Source organism: Salvelinus fontinalis, chromosome 4, assembly GCF_029448725.1.
Source record: "Salvelinus fontinalis isolate EN_2023a chromosome 4, ASM2944872v1, whole genome shotgun sequence".
NCBI classification, from domain to species: Eukaryota; Metazoa; Chordata; class Actinopteri; order Salmoniformes; family Salmonidae; genus Salvelinus; species Salvelinus fontinalis.
In genome coordinates this window covers 38,923,835-38,941,341 of record NC_074668.1, presented here as the reverse complement: position 1 = coordinate 38,941,341, position 17,507 = coordinate 38,923,835, and positions in this window count along the sequence as shown.

Here is a 17,507-nt window from a genome sequence, read left to right as displayed (position 1 = left end):
AGGGGCAGCACCGGACTAAGGGGCAGCACCGGACTCAGGGGCAGCACCAGACTAAGGGGCAGCACCGGACTAAGGGGTAGCACCGGACTAAGGGGCAGCACCAGGATAAGGGGCAGCACCAGGATAAGGGGCAGCACCAGGATAAGGGGCAGCACCAGGATAAGGGGCAGCTCCGGACTGAGGGACGGCAGCTCCGGACTGAGGGACAACACCGGACTGGCTGGCTGACCCTGGCTGGCTGGCGGATCCTGGCTGGCTGGATCTGGCGGATCCTGGCTGGCTGGCTCTGGCGGATCCTGGCTGACTGGCTCTGGCGGATCCTGGCTGGATGACGGCTCTGGCGGATCCTGGCTGGATGACGGCTCTGGCGGATCCTGGCTGGATGACGGCTCTGGCGGATCCTGGCTGGATGACAGCTCTGGCGGATCCTGGCTGGATGACGGCTCTGGCGGATCCTGGCTGGATGACGGCTCTGGCGGATCCTGGCTGGATGACGGCTCTGGCTGGTCATGGCTGGATGACGGCTCTGGCTGGTCATGGCTCGCTGACGGCTCTGGCTGGTCATGGCTCGCTGACGGCTCTGGCTGGTCATGGCTCGCTGACGGCTCTGGCTGGTCATGGCTCGCTGACGGCTCTGGCTGGTCATGGCTCGCTGACGGCTCTGGCTGGTCATGGCTCGCTGACGGCTCTGGCTGGTCATGGCTCGCTGACGGCTCTGGCTGGTCATGGCTCGCTGACGGCTCTGGCTGATCCGGTCTGGCGGAAGGCTCTGGCTGATCCGGTCTGGCGGAAGGCTCTGGCTGATCCGGTCTGGCGGAAGGCTCTGGCTGATCCGGTCTGGCGGAAGGCTCTGGCTGATCCGGTCTGGCGGAAGGCTCTAGCGGCTCCTGTCTGGCGGAAGGCTCTAGCGGCTCCTGTCTGGCGGAAGGCTCTAGCGGCTCCTGTCTGGCGGACGGCTCTGTAGGCTCATGGCAGACGGGCGGCTTTGAAGGCTCAATACAGACGGGCAGCTCATGCGGCACTTGGCAGACGGACAGTTCAGACGGCGTAGGGCAGACGGGCAGTTCAGGCGCCGTTGGGCAGACGGGCAGTTCAGGCGCCGTTGGGCAGACGGGCAGTTCAGGCCGGCTGAGACGCACTGTAGGCCTGGTGCGTGGTGCCGGAACTGGAGGTACCGGGCTAAGGACATGCACCTTCAGGCTAGTGCGGGGAACAACAACAGGGCACACTGGACTCTCAAGGCGTACTATAGGCCTGGTGCGTGGTACCGGCACTGGTGGTACCGGGCTGAGGGCACGCACATCAGGGCGAGTACGGGGAGAAGGAACCGTGCGTACAGGGCTCTGGAGACGCACAGGAGGCTTGGTGCGTGGTGCCGGAACTGGTGGTACTGGACTGGAGAAACGCACCATAGGGAGAGTGCGTGGAGGAAGAACAGGGCTCTGGAGACGCACTGGAAGCCTGGTGCGTGGTGTAGGCACTGGTGGTACTGGCCTGGAGCGGGGATGTGGCGCCGGAAATACCGGACCGTGCAGGGGTACTGGCCCTCTTGAGCATTGAGCCTGCCCAACCTTACCTGGTTGAATGCTCCCCGTCGCCCGACCAGTGCGGGAAGGTGGAATAACCCGCACCGGGCTATGTAGGCGAACCGGGTACACCATGCGTAAGGCTGGTGCCATGTAAACCGGCCCGAGGAGACGCACTGGTGGCCAGATATGTAGGGCCGGCTTCATGACATCCGGCTCAATACTCAATCTAGCCCTGCCAGTGCGGGGAGGTGGAATAACCCGCACCGGGCTATGCACACGTACAGGAGACACCGTGCGCTCTACTGCGTAACACGGTGTCTGCCCGTACTCCCGCTCTCCACGGTTAGCCTGGGAAGTGGGCGCAGGTCTCCTACCTGCCCTCGGCCCACTACCTCTTAGGCCCACTACCTCTTAGCCCCCCCCCAAGACATTTTTGGGGTTTACTCACAGGCTTCCTTGCTAGTCGGTACCCTCGTAACTTCGGTTCCTCTCTCCGGTTGCCTCTGCTCTCCTAATCGCCTCCAGCTGTTCCCATGGAAGGCGATCTCTTCCAGCTCGGATCTCCTCCCATGTGTAGCAACCCTTGCCGTCCAATACATCCTCCCATGTCCACGCGTCCTGGTTACTTTGCCGCTGTTGTTGGTTCCGCTCCCGCTGCTTGATCCATGTGTAGTGGGAGATTCTGTCACGGTCGTCTTGAGGTGAATGAATGGACCAAGGCGCAGCGTGATATGAATACATCTTCTTTTATTTTACGACGAAGATGAACACGAAACGAAACACTTATACAAACTATACAAAACACCAAACAACCGTGAAGCTACAAACGAAAGTGCACACACAAGCTACTTACGTTCAACATAGACAATCTCCCACAATCACCTAAAGCCTATGGCTGCCTTAAATATGGCTCCCAATCAGAGACAATTAATGACATCTGTTTCTGATTGAGAACCAACCTAGGCAACCATGGACTTTCCTAGAACTCTCTCCTGAACACAACCCCATACACTATACAACACCCCCTAAACAATACACACACCCTAAACTAGACAAAACACACAAACTTCCCATGTCACACCCTGACCTAACTAAAATAATAAAGAAAACAAAGAATACTAAGGCCAGGGCGTGACAGTTCTCATGTTCAGGTCTGTTTACGTAGTTTATTGTTTTGTAGTTTGTTAAGAGTTTTTTCGTGTTCGTCTTTCTTTAAATAAATCATTATGTCTTCATCCCTCGCTGCATATTGGTCCGATCCTTGCTCCTCCTCAGACGAGGAGGAGAACGAACGTTACAGTATGCCAGAGCGCAGAATAACTGATGAATTTATGAACGGGCAACACCCACTGAATATGACCAGTGTCATTAAACAAAGGCAAAAAAGTAATAAACTCAAAAGAAAAGTAATAAAAAAAGAAACGTCCTCTCACTTTCAACTGCGTTTATTTTCAGCAAACTTAACATGTGTAAATATTTGTATGAAAACAACAAGATTCAACAACTGAGACATAAACTGAACATGTTCTGCAGACTGACTAACAGAAATTGAAGAATGTATCCCTGAACAAAGGGGGGAGGGGGTCAAAATGAAAAGTAACAGTCAGTGTCTGTTGTGGCCATCAGCTGCATTAAGTACTGCAATGTATCTCCTCCTCATGGACTGCACCAGATTTGCCAGTTATTGCTGTGAGATGTTACCCCACTCTTCCACCAAGGCACCTGCAAGTTCCCAGACATTTCTGGGGGAATGGCCCTAGCCCTCACCCTCCGATCCAACAGGTCCCAGATGTGCTCAATGGGATTGAGATCTGGGCTCTTCGCTGGCCATGGCAGAACACTGACATTTCTCTCTTACAGGAAATCACACACAGAACGAGCAGTATGGCTGGTGGCATTGTCATGCTGGAGTGTCATGTCAGGATGAGCCTGCAGGAAGGGTACCACATGAGGGAGGAGGATGTCTTCCCTGTAACGCACAGCGTTGAGATTGCCTGCAATGACAACAAGCGCAGTCCTCTGGTGAGGACCTGCCTTACAACAGGCCTACAAGCCCTCAGTCCAGCCTCTCTTAGCCTATTGCGAACAGTCTGAGCACTGATGGAGGGATTGTGCATTCCTTGTGTAACTCGGGCAGTTGTTGCCATCCTGTACCTGTCCCACAGGTGTGATGTTCGGATGTACCGATCCTGTGCAGTTGTTGTTACACGTGGTCTGCCACTGAGAGGACGATCAGCTGTCCATCCTGTCTCCCTGTAGCGCTGTCTTAGGCATCTCACAGTACGGATATTGCAATTTATTGCCCTGGCCACATCTGCAGTCCTCATGCCTCCTTGCAGCATCCTGAAAAAGGGATGGTTCTTTTTTGGCTGAGTTTAGTTAGTCAGGAATGCTCTAGATAACATGTAAACAGCCTAACCGAGTAAAGTGGTTAGAGTGAGGTGTTCTCTTATTTGTCTGAAAGTAGCTAGCTAGCAAGCTAGCTAACTTTAGCCAGTTAGCTTAGGTGCGTGGTTGGGACAAGCGTACATTCGCAGGCAAGCTGTAGAAGGACGAGTAGGCTCCATCGTTTATCAGTGCAATTTTAACAGCCAAATAGCTGAAAAAGTTTGAGAGGGTTTATCTAATGCTCCTTTGTTAGATTTTAGCTCATCTTGCTCTGGTTAGCAAATCAAATCACATTTTTTTGTCACATGCGCGGAATACAACAGGTGTAGACCATACCGTGAAATGCTTACTTACAAGAACTTAAACATCAAGGCAGTTCAAGAAATATAATTAATAAAATATTTACTAAATTAAAGTAAAAATAATGGAATCAATCAAAATGCAACACAAGAAATGTACATAACAATAACGAGGCTATACAGGGGATACCGGTACCGAGTCAATGTGCGGCGGTACAGGTTAACCAAGGTCATTTGTAAAGTGATAATAAACAGTGAGTAGCAGCAGTGTAACAACAAAGGGGGGTGTAACAACGAGGGGGGAGGGGGGGTCAATCTAAATAGTCCGGGTGGCCGTTTGATTAGTTTAGTTGCTCAGCAGTGTTATGGCTTGGGGGTAGAAGTTGATAAGGAGCCTTTTGGTCCTAGACTTGGCGATCCGGTACTGCTTGCCGTGTGGTAGCAGAGAGAATAGTCTATGACTTGGGTGACTGGAGTCTTTTACCATTTTTTGGGCCTTCCAATGACAACGCCTAGTATAGAGGTCCTGGATGTCAGGAAGCTTGGCACAGTGATGTAATGGTCTGTACGCACTACCCTCTGTAGCGCCTTCGGTTGCCATACCAGGCGGTAATGCAACCGGTCAGGATACTCTCGATGATGCAGCTCTAGAACTTTTTGAGGATCTGGGGACCCATGCCAAAACTTTTCAGTCTCCTGAGGGGGAAAAGGTGCCCTCTTCACAACTGTCACGACTGTCCACAAAAATACTGTTCTCTAAGATGAGAGGTAATCATAGATGAATGAAGGTTTCTCATTGTGAGAGAGAGAAAACATACAGCATCATCTACAGCAGATAGCTGTTGGTGATATGGACACCAAGGAACTTAAAACTCTCGATCCGCTCCACTTTAGTCCTGTCAATGTTACTGGGGGCCTGTTTGGCCCTCCTTTTCCTATAATCCACGATCAGCTCCTTTGTCTTGCTCACGTTGAGAGAGAGGTTGTTGTCCTGACACCCCACAGCATTAGTTGTTGATCTTGTTGTTTTTGATGTGCATAACTAAGGGAGCGAGAGCTTACCTTTTCATGGTTGTTTGATCAGTAGGACCGCAAAGTTCCCAAATTGTAAAAAGACTCCTGTGGTGTTTACATATTTGCAGAAATCCATTCAGGTGTATTTTGTGTCTTTTGGCGAATGTGTTCTAATGATCTGAAGTCGTGCTGTTGCAACTGTCTGTAAACACACAGTCCAGTTTGAAGTGAATGATGGCAGATCCGTGTGGCAAATGGCTTGTTTGTGTAAAGGCCTACTGTAGCTCTAATTGTCAAGAGCACACTGGTCTGTGTAGACTCCAGCCTTGGACGAGACAGATGTTTTTATTTACTGCAGTGTCTATTAATTGTCCAAACGCACAGCCGCTTTCCCACTATATGATTTAAAATGTCTTAGTATACGTAAAATCCCCCAAATTCTAAGAATTTATGAAAACCGTATCTAAGTGCTCGCTTGTCAGAAAATGTTAAAAATAGTGTCATTCTTCCTGGGGGTGGATATGAACAGATTTTAATAAGATTTCATGTTGCTAAAATGCTGTCAGTTCCACTTTAAAATCAGCTGTGTAGTGCTAAGGCAAAAACCAAAACGTGCACCCATTGGGGTCCCCAGGATCGAGTTTGGAAAACGCTGCCACATTTGGTTTCTCCATCAACGTGGCCCTACAGCAGTGGTTCGCTTCCCAAGCTGGGCCTGAACTCATTGCAAAAAAGAAAGCGGGGGAAAAACAGTGTGTTAAGATCCAGGTGCTTATGTTGGTAGGAACAACTATTCAAAAACAAGTGTTTTTGCCTGAACCCATCTTTTACTCCGCAGTATTGAGAGAGAGCCCCATGAGGACATGACACCATTTGTTCATTTTGTTTTTGCTCTGGTCAAACTATGCAGTTATCTGCCTATGATCTCTGTAGATGCTGCTGTATGTTTTCTCTCTCACAATGAGAAACCTTCATTCATCTATGGTTACCTCTCATCTTAGAAAACAGTATTTTTGTGGAGTTCAGGTGTTATAATCAGCGCTCTGGCCCACTGGGCTCGGTCAAATATTAAAGGGAAGGTTAGACTTTGTTGGCTTTGTTCACTTTGTCCTCTCTCTCTTTTCCTCCCTCTGTTTCCTTCTCTGTTTTGCAATTGATGACATGGCTTTGATGTTAATGAAAAGAGGGGGATAAAACACATTGACGAAGTACAGAGGACAGGAGGTGGAAAGAGGGATGAATGCTATTGAGACCAGGATTAATGTTAAGTGAGTCAGGGTGCTAATTCCATATAATTAAATATAAATATCGATTCAGTCTTATGTAACAAAATTTGAAATTGTGATTTTTACATTGGATTAAAGTAGAGACTGGGAGCTAGAAAATTGTATATCATACACTAAAGATGAGGAACAATGGGAAAGTAATTATGCTTTGAAAGTTGATAAACTTGTAACCCCACTTTTGAGAAAATGGCCCTTGAATGTTTTGGTACACCTACCGGAGAGCTATTCTTTGTCTACACCCATTCAGCATCGTTCACGCTGGTATAAATTATTTGTGAGACAAGGGCAGGAATGCGTAATAGGATTTTTTACTATACCCCAAATGATGGCGTGCAGTGTAAAGGCACAGGCACGAAGACAAAACAAACACTATACAAAAACACAGGGTTGAAACCCAGACAAAAAGAGCGAGGAGTACCTCGAATAAATAACACACGCGCACAATGATTAACACATGGGACAAGACCCGTAATCATCTGCGCAATCCACAATGGCACGAAAGCCCAAAACACACAGCACAGGTACTCACACGCATCAACGGACATAGTAACAATAATCGACCCCACCATGGTCAACAAAGGGCACATATATACAAATACAATCAGTGGGATTAGGGGCCAGGTGTGCGCAATGAAAGTTCCGGCCTTGAAGCACCGGCCTTGAGGATGATCACAGGAACGCAATGCGGGTCGATCAGGACCCAATGCAGCTGCCGAAGTTGCAGGGGCCCGGACGGACCAGTCGCAGCGTCATCTGACGGGCTATTCCCGCTGTCTTAATGTTCGATTATTCTGACACGCTGGTATAAATGTTTCGGGAGACAAGCACAGGAATGCGTAATACGTTTTTTTATTATACCCCAAATTACGGCGTGCCGTGTAAAGGGGGGACGAAAACCAAACAAACAATATACAAAAACACAGGGTTGAAACCCAAGCAAAAAGAGTGAGGAGTACCTCGAATAAATAACACGAAAGCCCAAAAACACACAGCACAGGTACTCACACGCACCAACGGACATAGTAACAATAATCGACCCCAACATGATGAACAAGGGCACATACAGTGGGGAGAACAAGTATTTGAAACACTGCCGATTTTGCCGATTTTCCTACTTACAAAGCATGTAGAGGTCTGTAATTGTTGTCATGTGTACACTTCAACTGTGAGAGACGGAATCTAAAACAAAAATCCAGAAAATCACATCGTATGATTTTTAAGTAATTAATTAGCATTTTATTGCATGACATAAGTATTTGATCACCTACCAACCAGTAAGAATTCCGGCTCTCACAGACCTGTTCGTTTTTCTTTAAGAAGCCCTCCTGTTCTCCACTCATTACCTGTATTAACTGCACCTGTTTGAACTCGTTACCTGTATAAAAGACACCTGTCCACACACTCAATCAAACAGACTCCAACCTCTCCACAATGGCCAAGACCTTAAGTCAAGACATTAAATAACACCCTCTGTGTTCTGTTAGACAGGTAACTCTTTATCCACAATATAGCAGGGGGTGTAAGGCCATAACACACGTTTTTCCAGCAGCAAACTATGATCGATAATGTCAAAAGCCGCACTGGAGTCTAACAAAACAGCTCCCATAATATTTTGATCTTCATTTTCACAGCACAGCATTCACACAGCATTGCTGTGCTTGTTGAATGTCCTTCCTTATATGCGTGCTGAAAGTCTGTTGTCAATTTGTTTACCGTAAAATAGTGTCGGACATGACTATCATTAATATGGTGACTGCTATTTATCGAATAATTACCTACTACATTTAATTATTACTCAATTAAATTAATCATGTAACATTTAACTCATTAGGAATTTGGGGCATCACAGGAAAAGTTTGTTTAATGAGTTACCGTTTCCCGAATGAACTCAAGAATATATAGATATCATACCAGTTATTAAATAATCATTTCCAGTCTCATTCTGAACGTCGTAGACTCCGTATATCTGCACAAACCCGGGTCTTACTGATCATTCCGTACCACAGAAATGTATTTGATTATTTATTTACTAACAAGATAAATGATAACATAGATACACATACACACACATTATAGGTTATTGATTAGAAACATAATATGATGACAACAGGTCCCTAGTGGACTAATACAATATGACACTGATTACACAAGATGGAGATTTAAAGAGAGAGTGAGAGAGAAAGAGAAACAACACTTGGATACATTTGTAAACTACGCTTAGTTTAGCCCTAATGCCGCCCTGAACTGCTGCTCTTATCGGTAGGAAGTAATGCATGTATTTTTCTGTTGAAGGTCTTCGTCGGTTATCTCTGTTGGGCCCAGACCTTCGTGGGCCGGGTTCTGCTTGGTGATATGGGTTCGACGGAGGCCTTGTTCTTTGGATGGCTCTCTCCCTTGTTCTCGGGTGTGAGTCTCTGATTGTCCACAATATCTCACACTGTCCTTCTTAGTTGTCTGTTTACTTGCACTCATTCTGGAAGAGTGGTCTCCTGAGGACGACTAATCAGCCGTGTCGATGATCCCAGAGTGGTGAAGAAAGCCGTGTAGACAAACAATGATTTGAAGAGAATAACAGGATGGTCCTGCTTAAATTCACCTTCTTAGATACAGTACTCAACCATAGCATTGACTGTTAAGATGTTCCTTTGTCTTCCTCAACCTCATGTTGCGTTTCGGGGTTGCGACTAATCGTAGACCTCAGCTGCAGCTCGTGGTCATCCTAGTCTGATATGTAATTCTTAACTCAAATACTTTATACCCTTGGGTAGAAAGGGGGCGTTTACATCAAGCTGACATCCTCTCTGGGCTCCGTGAGGCGTGTCTAGGTACGAGGCAAGATATTACAATTTATTATGATCTTGTTAGAGAACTAAAATCTTAATCTTATCGTCACAAAAACATTATCTTTATCCTGGATATTTTCTACACCATGATAACATGATATACACATTGTGAAAGCCCTTCAAGTTACAATGTTTTTGTTATAACATCTTCATTTAACTTTTAATAACATCAAAAAATAGACATTAATCTTTCACATTCCATTTCTGATCATTACAAACATTCAGAGGATAGAATATATTGTCCCGGTGTCCATTGTTTGATGTTGAAGTTCTTGAGCGGTAATCTCTTCATAAGGCACACAGACATTCTGATCACCCAAACTAGGCCCCAAAGAGAATCATCTGTTGCCTATGGTTTACATAAAACCCCCACATCCATCCCTCTTCCCCTCTGTGGGAGAGAGCGAGAGCACTGTAAAGCTGATCCACTGTAACCTGATCCTTTGGATCCTCACAGGAAAGTCATGACAGTAGCATTGTATCTGGTCAAACACAATTTTCCCAAAAGTTTACTAAGGGTTGGTAACAGGCTAATTGGACAGCTATTTGAGCCAATAAAGGGGGCTTTACTATTCTTAGGTAGCGGAATGACTTTTGCTTCCCTCCAGACCTGAGGGCACACACTTTCTAGTATGCTTACATTGAAGATATGGAAAATAGGAGTGGCAATATACTTTTTTTTTACCTCTTCCACACTCACTTTACGGAATTCAAAATTACAATTCTTGTCTTTCATAATTTAGTCAGATATACTTGGATGTTAGTATCAGCGTTTGTTGCTGGCATGTCATGCCTAAGTTTGCTAATCTACTTTAAAATCATTAAAGTAGTTGACAATATCAGTAAATTTTGTGATGAATGAGCCATCTGATTCAATGATTGATGTTACTGAGTTGAGTTTGCCTTTTTTCTCAAAATGTAATTAAAGGTGCCCCAAAGCTTTTTACTATCAATCTTTAGGTCATTTAACTTTATTTCATAGTGTGATTTCTTCTTCTTTTTATTCAGTTTAGTCACATGATTTCTACATTTGCAGTACGTTTGCAAATCGGTTGTGAAGCCAGAATGATTTGCCCTTCCTTTTGCCTCATCCCTCTCAACCATACAATTTTTCAATTCCTCATCAATCCACAGGGATTTAACAGTTTTTACAGGGATTTTCTAAATTGGTGCATGCTTATTATTAACTGGAATAAGCAATTTCATAAATGTGTCAAGTGCAACGTCTGTTTGCTCCTCATTGCACACAGCGGACCAACAAATATTCTTTACATCAACAACAGAAAAATATTATTTACATCAACAACACAACAACACAATTTTAGGTGAGACAGATGAACATGTAGCCATATTACTTTTAACAGTATTTAACATGAGATCCTCTCTAATCTTTACAGGAATGTGGTTCTGAATATACAGTTGAAGTCGGAAGTTTACATACACTTAGGTTGGAGTCATTAAAACACCTTTTTCAACCACTCCACAAATTTCTTGTTAACAAACTACAGTTTTGGCAAGTCGTTTAGGACATCTACTTTGTGCATGACACAAGTAATTTTTCCAACAATTGTTTACAAACAGATTATTTCACTTACAATTCACAGTATCACAATTCCAGTGGGTCAGAAGTTTACATACACTAAGTTGCCTGTGCCTTTTAAACAACTTGGAAAATTCCAGGAAATTATGTCATGGCTTTAGAAGCTTCTGATAGGCTGAAAAACTGAGTTTAAATGTATTTGACTAAGGTGTATGTAAACTTCCGACTTCAACTGTAAACATCAACACCTCCACCTGTAAGAACCGACACTGGAGATGAGAAGCAGGTACGGAGAGTGAACATTTAATATAGCACAGACATGGAACAGGACAGGAACAGCGTCAGAACCGGGTAGCAAAATGACAAACGAAAATTAACGCTAAAGCCGGGAAACAGAGCTGGGGAACAGACCGATAAAGTAACACAGGTGATTGAGTCCAGGTGAGTGCAATGAATCAATGATGCGCTAACGAGGGGAGCAGGTGTGCGTAATGATGGTGGCAGGAGTGCGTAGTGCTGGGCAGCCTGGCGCCCTCTAGGGAGGGAGAGTGGGAGCAGGCGTGACAACACCACTGGCATTTCTATCTTTTCTGTAAATGTTATAACCTTAAATTGCTTCCACTGTATCATCAAAGGTATTGTCTAAGTGAGTTTCAGAGATAGTCAGAATATAAATGTCATCTTTTACCAGCAAGTTATTAATGCACTGAAGTCCACAAGCGAAGGGAAAAGATGAGAGGAGGAGAGTGCGTAGATGCGAGAAGGAATACAACGACCAAAGGGATCATGCTGTGTGTATGTGGCTGCAATGAAAGGGAACTGTGTTTGAGTGTGCAAGGTGGTATTGAATGTGTCACCGTCTGTCACCTTGATTACTCAAATGTTTCTCTCGACCTGTGCATCTACGTTGTAAACGTTCATTCATGGGCTAGGTTGTAGCGACCTCATGATAGGTATAGGGAAATGTCTAGTATCATGTAGCCTAAACCTGTCGATGTTACATTGAGCTGGGTGAATGGAATATGAATGACAGTCATCCAATATGCTGTAATAGAAATAAGGCCATACTCAAAAAAATTACATCGTCCTCCCTCATCCTAAACGTCAACGACCGTAAACTACTATACATTTGACTGATAAAACTTTCAACTTGACTTCTTTTGCACAATGGACTGTGTTGTAAATATTCACACACAGATACAGGAAAACCAATAAAAGGTTTTTCGTGTTGATGTCTCCTCACGGTTCTGGTTTTGAGGCTTGGGCATCTGGAGGCTGCAGTTCAACTGTCTAATCCCCTGCAAGGAGAGAAAAGCATCAGCAATTTTAATGGTTTATTCATTCCATTTAAATTCCTGTTTGATATGCACGCATATAATTAAATTGGACATGTTCTCATTTATAATACGTAAGTGTTTGTTTTGGATCCAATGCATTTAGCTAACATTAGGATGAAGTAGTCTAGGCCTGCTAATGTAGTATTGCATCATAATGCCTATCAATTAGCTATCAAATAGTTATCAAGGTAAATATAAACTCATCAAAAAAAGAAACGTCCTCTCACTGTCAACACCTTTTCGTCCAAGGAGGCTTAGCAGTTCAGACGTCTTTTTCTGTTCCGTATTGTCGTGTCCTGTATATATATATATATTTACACCTTTCTCCGCATATCTTTTATTTATTTTATTATCCAAGAACTCAACTACAAAAGCTTTCCTGCAAAAGCTTTCCTGCAACCCGCTTCACCAATTACAAAAAGTATTATTTATCTCAATCTGAAAATCCATCGTGGAAGCTAACCAGGGGCTAATTCAGAAGCTAGCCTGAAAGCTAACCAGAAGCTACTCCGATAGCTAGCCAGAAGCTAATCTGTAGCTGCCCCGAAATTAGCCGGTTTGCTGGCTAGCGTTGGTGTTTCAGCTGCCCATGTTTAGTGGTCATCAGCTATTCCTTTAGCTCAATAATCTACCGGCACTTTTGTGCAACGCGACTCGGACCGGAGCATTCCGGGACTCTTTTTCTCTCAGTTTCCCCGGATTCCAGCCGCAGGCTCTGGACACTTGCACCTTGATTTCGCAGCTAGCTAGCTGCAAACCGTGTGACTATTGGCTTACGTCGACCCCGGAGCAAACTCAAATCATTCTGGAGCTAGCCAGCTGAGGAGTTCCATCCCCATCCGGACCCGTTTCTTTTATTGCTGCTGCAGATACGGAACCCCACCGGGCCTTCACGACTGACTGCCGCGACTGACTGCCGACGTTATCTGCCCGAGGGATTTATCCAACTGGCACCTCCGTCCCGACGTTACCTGAACGCTCATCTGAGGCCCGCTAATCGTTAGCTGTCTTATCGGCTGCTATTTGAACAAGTATATCGGACAACTATTATTATTATTATTATTTATTTATTTTATTTTTTCCTTGGGTCACTATATCTATTTTGCCAATTCGGATTGATCCCCTCTACCACACGGAACCCCACTACACGGAACCCCACTAACCTACCGACGGAAACGCACGAGGTATCTACAAACAGACCTCCATCCTATGCTGCTACCGATAGCCATATACCCGGCCAGCTGTCTGGATCGCCACGACCCCAACCAACCTCTACTCACTGGACCCTTATTGATCACTCGATTAGCATGCCTCTCCTTAATGTAAATATGCCTTGTCCATTGCTGTTCTGGTTAGTGTTTATTGGCTTATTTCACTGTAGAGATTCTAGCCCTGCTCTCTATACCATATCCAACCTCTCAGTTCCACCACCCACATATGCGATGACATCACCTGGTTTCAATGATGTTTCTAGAGACAATATCTCTCTCATCATCACTCAATACCTAGGTTTACCTCCACTGTATTCACATCCTACCATATCTTTGTCTGTACATTATTCCTTTAAACTATTTTATCGCCCCCAGAAACCTACTTTTACTCTCTGCTCTAGTAGCTCTAGGCGACCAATTCTCATAGCTTTTAGCCGTACCCTTATCCTACTCCTACTCTGTTCCTCTGGTGATGTAGAGGTGAATCCAGGCCCTGCAGTACCTGGCTCCACTCCTATTCCCCAGGCGCTCTCTTTTGATGACTTCTGTAACCGTAATAGCCTTGGCTTCATGCATGTTAACATTAGAAGCCTCCTCCCTAAGTTTGTTTTGTTCACTGCTTTAGCACACTCTGCCAACCCGGATGTTTTAGCCGTGTCTGAATCCTGGCTTAGAAAGACCACCAAAAATTCAGACATTTTCATCCCCAATTACAAGATCTTCAGACAAGATAGAACGGCCAAAGGGGGCGGTGTTGCAATCTACTGCAAAGACTGCCTGCAGAGTTCTGTTATACTATCCAGGTCTGTTCCCAAACAATTTGAACTTCTACTTTTAAAAATCCACCTCTCTAAAAACAAGTCTCTCACCGTTGCCGCCTGCTATAGACCACCCTCTGCCCCCAGCTGTGCTCTGGACACTATATGTGAACTGATTGCCCCCCATCTATCTTCAGAGCTCGTGCTGCTAGGCGACCTAAATTTGAACATGCTCAACACCCCAGCCACCCTACAAACTAAGCTTGATGCCCTCAATCTCACACAAATTATCAATGAACCTACCAGGTACCACCCCAATTCCGTAAACACGGGTACCCTCATAGATATCATCCTAACAAACTTGCCCTCCAAATACACCTCTGCTGTTTTCAACCAAGATCTCAGCGATCACTGCCTCATTGCCTGCATCCGTAATGGGTCAGCGGTCAAACGACCTCCACTCATCACTGTCAAACGCTCCCTGAAACACTTCAGCGAGCAGGCCTTTCTAATCGACCTGACCGGGGTATCCTGGAAGGATATTGATCTCATCCCGTCAGTAGAGGATGCCTGGTCATTTTTTTAAAATGCCTTCCTCACCATCTTGAATAAGCATGCCCCTTTCAAGAAATTTAGAACCAGGAACAGATATAGCCCTTGGTTCTCTCCTGACCTGACTGCCCTTAACCAACAGAAAAATATCCTATGGCGTTCTGCATTAGCATCGAACAGCCCCCGTGATATGCAACTTTTCAGGGAAGCCAGAAACCAATATACACAGGCAGTTAGAACAGCCAAGGCTAGCTTTTTCAAGCAGAAATTTGCTTCCTGCAACACAAATTCAAAAAAGTTCTGGGACACCGTAAAGTCCATGGAGAATAAGAACACCTCCTCCCAGCTTCCAACCGCTCTGAAGATAGGAAACACTATCACCACCGACAAATCCACTATAATTGAGAATTTCAATAAGCATTTTTCTACGGCTGGCCATGCTTTCCACCTGGCTACCGCTACCCCGGACAACAGCACTGCCCTCCCCTCTGCTACTCGCCCAAGCCTTCCCCATTTCTCTTTCTCCCAAATACAGTCAGCTGATGTTCTAAATGAGCTGCAAAATCTGGACCCTTACAAATCAGCCGGGCTAGATAATCTGGACCCTTTCTTTCTAAAACTATCTGCTGAAATTGTTGCCACCCCTATTACTAACCTCTTCAACCTCTCTTTCGTGTCGTCTGAGATCCCCAAAGATTGGAAAGCAGCTGCGGTTATCCCCCTCTTCAAAGGGGGGGACACCCTTGACCCTAACTGCTACAGACCTATATCTATCCTACCCTGCCTTTCTAAGGTCTTCGAAAGCCAAGTCAACAAACAGATTACCGACCATTTCGAATCCCACCACACCTTCTCCGCTATGCAATCTGGTTTCAGAGCTGGTCATGGGTGCACCTCAGCCACGCTCAAGGTCATAAACGATATCGTAACCGCCATCGATAGGAAACAATACTGTGCAGCCGTATTCATTGACCTGGCCAAGGCCTTTGACTCTGTCAATCACCACATCCTCATTGGCAGACTCGACAGCCTTGGTTTCTCTAATGATTGCCTCGCCTGGTTCACCAACTACTTCTCTGATCGAGTTCAGTGTGTCAAATCGGAGGGTCTGTTGTCCGGGCCTCTGGCAGTCTCTATGGGGGTGCCACAGGGTTCAATTCTTGGACCGACTCTCTTCTCTGTTTACATCAATGATGTCGCTCTTGCTGCTGGTGATTCTCTGATCCACCTCTACGCAGAAGACACTATTCTGTATACTTCTGGCCCTTCTTTTGACACTGTGTTAACAACCCTCCAGGCGAGCTTCAATGCCATACAACTCTCCTTCCGTGGCCTCCAACTGCTCTTAAATACAAGTAAAACCAAATGCATGCTCTTCAACCGATTGCTGCCTGCTCCTGCCCGCCTGTCCAGCATCACTACTTTGGACGGCTCTGACTTAGAATATGTGGACAACTACAAATACCTAGGTGTCTGGTTAGACTGTAAACTCTCCTTCCAGACTCACATCAAACATCTCCAATCCAAAGTCAAATCTAGAATTGGCTTCCTATTCCGCAACAAAGCATCCTTTACTCATGCTGCCAAACATACCCTTGTAAAACTGACCATCCTACCAATCCTCGACTTCGGTGATGTCATTTACAAAATAGCCTCCAAAACCCTACTCAATAAATTGGATGCAGTCTATCACAGTGCCATCCGTTTTGTCACCAAAGCCCCATATACTACCCACCACTGCGACCTGTACACTCTCGTTGGCTGGCCCTCGCTTCATACTCGTCGCCAAACCCACTGGTTCCAGGTCATCTACAAGACCCTGCTAGGTAAAGTCCCCCCTTATCTCAGCTCGCTGGTCACCATAGCAGCACCTACCTGTAGCACGCGCTCCAGCAGGTATATCTCTCTAGTCACCCCCAAAACCAATTCTTCCTTTGGACGCCTCTCCTTCCAGTTCTCTGCTGCCAATGACTGGAACGAACTACAAAAATCTCTGAAACTGGAAACACCTATCTCCCTCACTAGCTTTAAGCACCAGCTGTCAGAGCAGCTCATAGATTACTGCACCTGTACATAACCCATCTACAATTTAGCCCAAACAACTACCTCTTTACCTACTGTATTTATTTATTAATTTATTTTGCTCCTTTGCACCCCATTATTTCTGTCTCTACTTTGCATTTTCTTCCACTGCAAACCAACCATTCCAGTGTTTTTTTAGTTTTTATTTGACTTGCTGTGTTGTACTCACTTCGCCTCCATGGCCTTTTATATATTTTTATTTTTATTTATTTATACATATATTTGTTTGCCTTCACCTCCCTTATCTCACCTCACATGCTCACATTGTATATAGACTTATTTTTTTTTCACTGTATTTTTGACTATGTTTGTTTTACTCCATGTGTAACTATGTGTTGTTGTATGTGTCGAACTGCTTTGCTTTATCTTGGCCAGGTCGTAATTGTAAATGAGAACGTGTTCTCAATTTGCCTACCTGGTTAAATAAAGGTTAAATAAATAAATAAAATTTAAAAAAACGGTGTTTATTTTCAGCAAACTTAACATGTGTAAATATTTGTATGAACATAACAAGATTCAACAACTGAGACACAATCTGAACAAGTTCCACAGACATGTGACTAACAGAAATGGAATAATGCGTCCCTGAACAAAGGGGGGGTCAAAATCAAAAGTAACAGTCAGTATCTGGTGTGGCCACCAGCTGTATTAAGTACTGCAGTGCATCT